Source organism: Mus caroli, chromosome 15 (assembly GCF_900094665.2).
Source record: "Mus caroli chromosome 15, CAROLI_EIJ_v1.1, whole genome shotgun sequence".
Classification (NCBI taxonomy): domain Eukaryota; kingdom Metazoa; phylum Chordata; class Mammalia; order Rodentia; family Muridae; genus Mus; species Mus caroli.
In genome coordinates, this window is record NC_034584.1 from 96,540,764 (window position 1) to 96,546,042 (window position 5,279).

The following is a 5,279-nucleotide window of genomic DNA, read 5'->3' on the forward strand; positions in this document are numbered from 1 at the left end:
CTCTCTACTCATCGGAGGAGACTACCATAAAGAAGTGTTCATTTCTGATTGCGTGGGTACAGCCTGTCTACATGCTGCAACGTCCCCCAAATATGTGATGGCCATTGATGGGGGCGGAGGGGGAGGTTGTGGTAAAAGCTACAGTGAAGGGTGATGGGAAAGAAGAGGTAAGAGAAGAATCAAGACCTGAACTTGGTCTGTCTTCACGACCTGATGCTGCCTAAGAAGGGTCTCTGAAATAGAAGTCCAGTGACACATTGCCCTACCCACCAGGTTTATCTGGGCACATACAAAAGTATGAAAGGCTGGTAAGAATGTGAAAATTCTGAGGAATTTTGGTAAGAGTATCCCTCTTTTGGTCACTGCATCTGGGTAGTTGGGTAATAGTTAACATTGCTGGTAATCCATCCTCTAATCAGCTGGGTAACATTTATTGAGCACCTACTATGTGTCTTGATTTACCGCAGCCTCTCTTTCACACCTTGTCCGTTGGTGAGATAGGTACCTACACGGGTTGTCAGGTCCTGGACAGGGATAGCGGCCCAGAGGGAGAAGGGGTGAATAGGTGAGAGCCCCTTCAGCGTCCTCACAGTGCTCAGAAGCTGCTGCAGTAGCGGCTCCAGATTTACAGCTGCCCTGGCGCTGATGCCATAAAAGCAAACGATCCTTCTCTGTACTAATTTCTGTGTAATTAGATCTCTCCTGGCATGGAAAGTGGGAAGTGGGGGCAGCCTGGAGAGGAGGGTGCCAAGGACTCCTCATAGAGTCTTTCTTGGGAGAAGGGGCTTCAGGACATAGATGACTTCACATGGGCTGGATACATGGATCTGCACGCACCATGACAGAGAAGAGAATGCCAATGATGCATACACAGAGACAAGGAAGCAGCTAAATCTTGACATGTCAACACGGTGAAGCTCAAGATGGGAACAGAGGAACCTGGGGTAGTGTACAAACATCTAGAAACCAGAAGAATATCTCCTGGCTATAGCCCGTGTGTGCACAGAAGGTATTGCAATTCCCAAAAGGAGAGATAAATACAGAGCAAGGCTTGAGCAGCAAAGAATTCCTGCAGACCCACCTACATTTGCATCCACATGTACAACACACACACACACACACACACACACACACACACACACACCTGCATGAGAGCATATGTACACCTCTCTTAATCAAGAGCAAAGTTTATAGGGTCTACACCTAATAGGAGCTAAACAAATGTTTGAGTGCTTCCTCTATTGCTTGCTGTTCACTCTTCCCTTAGAGGAAACTAAATGACAAATAAGGCTCTTTGCTTAAGTAAGATTTCTTTAAGGCATTTGAAGAGGGAGCTTATGAAGAAAAAGATGAGGACTGCAAAAGAAATCAAGGCAAACATAGGGATGTTTAGAGACGGAATGTTCCCCAGACTCTTGCTTTTCCTTGGGAGGAAGAGAATCTCAGAGAAGGAGAGACTCCCATAGTTATGATTGCTGTCCCCCATTCCCATCCTGTGGTGACAAGCAAGGATGTCGGGTATGGCAGTAATGCTGTTTGGAGCAACACTTGTGCTGTGCTAAGTATTCATCATCCACTCAAGTATGCTTGTAGAGGGACCTCAGAGGGCCTCTTACCCAATCTCCCTCTGCAGCCTGAATCTCTTTCATGGTAAGCTTGCCCGGGAGTCAGACAGCCTGCTTCAATATTCCTGCTGAAGTGCAGCTCTGTACTTCATGCACAGTCTGCCCCTGTCACTGGACAGCTGTAGGGGTGAGGATATCATTCGGTAGAAGTGAAGTCTGTCTTCTCTTTAATTTCAGAATATACTAATCCTAACTGCCTGTCATCTCTCCTTGAGTTATTCTAATGTTTTAAGACCGGTTCAATCTAAGCATTAATTGCACCCCCCCCACAATGGCCATAACAATTAGGTACCCATTGGAAAATCAGAGATTTTGATCTCCGCAGACGACTGTCATGTACTTATCTTAAGTCCTTGTTCTAATGGGTAATTTCTGATTAACCCGAGTAATGGAAATGTATCACAATAAAGGAAGATTTGTCATGCCTTGTTATCGCTTCATAAGGCCATCCTTCCAGATACCTGCCATAACATCAGGGTACTTCTATTCCAATAAAACATGATCATGATGTGCGTGGCTAATAAAAAGGAAAAAAAGCCGAGTATTAAAATATGTTGAAAATGATTTGCGCGAGTGGTGTAAATACAAACTACCGTCATCACCATGGTCAACAGCATTCCCATTTATTTGCCTTTTGATATCCCTGCCTGACCTTGACAGTGGGGGGGGGGGGGGGAGAGAGAGAGAGAGAGAGAGAGAGAGAGAGAGAGAGAGAGAGAGAGAGAGAGAGAACAGAGGCAGAGAGATAGAGAGACAGACAGAGAATTTAGCATTTATTAAATGCTTAACATTATTAGGAGCTGTGCTCAGCATGCCCCTTATATGGGGAAACTGGGTTCAAACACTACGAATCACTTGCAGGTTTTTGGGGAGGGAACTAGACAATTGGGATTTTAACCCAGTCTGATTTCAAAGTAGTCATCCTTTACTCTTCTTCTTATGCACGGGTTAACAGGTCTCTCACCCCTGCAGAGCCGTACTGAGTGGTTCTGTGTTATTGGCATGGAGCTGGTGGTGAGGCAGGTTGGGCTCTACACCCTGAGTTCTCCAAAGAGTAGTTGGGAGTTTGAGAGCTTGAAGTTCCTTCAGGCTCTGTCTTCTATTCAGTCACATTACTGCCTTCACCTGGGGTGCCCGTACCCTGTCGTATGCAGAGCTGTACACACTGTTATATTGTACACTGATGTAGTCACAGAAAGCTGTCCTGGCTAAATGACGCCCAGCAGGAAGACCCTGAGTACCTACCTCCCGGGCTCTCTGGTGCTGACGCGAACCGCCAGCAGGGGTCGCTGGCACACCAGGAATTACTGCTTTCCAAGTCCGTCTCCAGTACCAAAGGGAAGGAGGAATGTTCCTCTTTGGTTGCTCTTCTCCTAAAATCTTTGGCTGACCCCTCCCCTTCCCCGTTTCCTTCCCCTCCTAGCCTTTTACAGTCTGAGATTTCTAAGGTACACCCAAGCAGTTACCCCTCAAATCAGCACTCTGCCTTCCTGAACCCCAAATCAGACAAGGGACCAGGAACTGGACTATCGGTGGCCAGATAGCAAAGAAGAAACCTGCAGCCCCCAACCTCCTGGCTCAGCCTTGGGTGATAATAAGGTCACTTTCCTCCTCTCAATACTTCCCCAAACCTGCCCTGGCATCACCCACTAGACATGGCCCTGACCATCTTTGTCTCTCCCGATACCCATGTAAGCATCAATCTCAATCCCCCTCAAACCTCCCAGGTCTTTAGTCTCCTCATTTCTGGCGCTATCTGTGGTCAGTGGTTCTAGGTCGGAAGCCACCCATTGGGGGTACAAGAAGAGGACCTGCCTTACAGAGCATAGAGGGGCCAGGTGTCTGTTTTCTGCAGGGAAGGGGTTCTTCTGTCCAAGAAGGGCTGTTGCAGGCAGTTTTGGCTGTTTGCTGGGAGGGGTACTTCTCTGCTCTTTTCTACTCATATCCCCTCCCTTGTTGTAGCAACAGTGCCCTTGCTCTCCCACCCCAACTCTTTGCTGATTCCCTCCCTTCAACTCTTGGAGCTCAGTGATTGGCGGCTGCCTGCTGCAGAACAGGCTAGGTTTATGGCTTTGCGGCAGCTGGGGAGAAAGCAAGGCCAGAGATAGAAAAATGGAAATCAACCAAGAAAACTGAGAACAATGACACAGAGAGAGAGAGACAGAGACAGACAGAGAGAGACAGAGAGAGAAACAGAGACAACAGAGACAGAGACAGACAGAGACAGAGACAGACAGGGAGACAGAGAGACAGAGACAACAGAGACAGAGAGACAGAGACAGAGACAGACAGGGAGACAGACAGACAGACAGACAGAGATAGAGACAGAGACAGAGAGACAGAAAAATGTCCACAAGAATATTGAAAACCAAAATGCTCGGAGGGACCCATTGGAGCAGAGCCACTGATTTAGGCCACACAGATGGGACAGAGAGGAAAATAGCAAGAAAGACACCATTCTAGGATAGAGATATGCTGAGCATCCAAGGCAGGCTGGGGAATTGCCAGTAGGCTGGCCCTTGTGTGTATTTAAGGTCTCCAAAGATCATTCCATGATACAGACCAGAGTAGACGATCTTGCCGTGGGTTCCACTTTCCCCCACGAGAGTGCTGCAGTTCAGTCATCTTCATGGTAGCCTCCTCCATGCACGTCTTCCTGGAGTTTTAAAGCTACTGTAGAAATGCCCTCCTTGAGAGCAATTGGATTTAGTGTAGAAGCATCTTGTTCCATGTTCCTTGAAATGAATAGGGAAGGGCTGTGAGATTTGGAGGGATTTGGGTATTACAGTCTCCCTTGGTTGGGCATGAATAACTTGCGATGTCGTTACGCGGCCTGTCTTGGCCTCAGCCGACACACACCATGTACACCTTATAGTTACTTCTGTGATTTTGTTAAAATATAGGCCTCCTTAATGGTAGGACCCGTGTCTGCCCTTCTTTTTAGTGTCTACCGAGTCTTGTTTTTGTTCATCAAGTGAGCCAGTGAATGGCCCTGGAGAGGTTTAAACAGAGGGTGGATGACTACCAAGGAGGGATTAGTCCAAGGAATTTCTGCACTGAATGGCAAGCTGGGGATTTGTTGCAAGGAGCCTATCTATGGTTTTGAGGTTCTGTGAGTCTTTTTAAACAGAATGGAGTTTACTCTTCAGCTTTCCTTAATCCTCTCAATCTGCAGGGTGAAGGGACAAAGTGGGAAGCTGAGAATTACACAGACTGTGAACCGGACTCCAACAAGGAGCTTTGTCCTTGTGGTATCTTCTCAGTGACTTCCAGGGAGGCTTGATCTGCATTTTCTGTCAAGGGATCAGAGCCAGGAATGTTTTACCAAGGTCAAGGGATTAGGAAATATGTCATATCTGGGTTACAGGAGTGCATAAGAATGCAGTCTGAGAGGAGTGTGATGACACGTACCTGTAAGCCTAGTTAATGCTTGAAAGGCCAAGGCAGGGGAATCTCAACGTCATCTAGAGCTATAGACTGAGCTCCAGGACAGCCTGCATGTGTGTGTTCATGGGTGTGTGCACATATCTGTGTTCCTGTGTGTATGTGTGCGTGTGTGTTCATGCATGTGCATTCGTGTGTGTGTGTGTGCCTGTGTGTGGTGTATGTGTGGATGTGTATTCATAGATGTGTGTGAGTTCGTGTGTGTGTGTG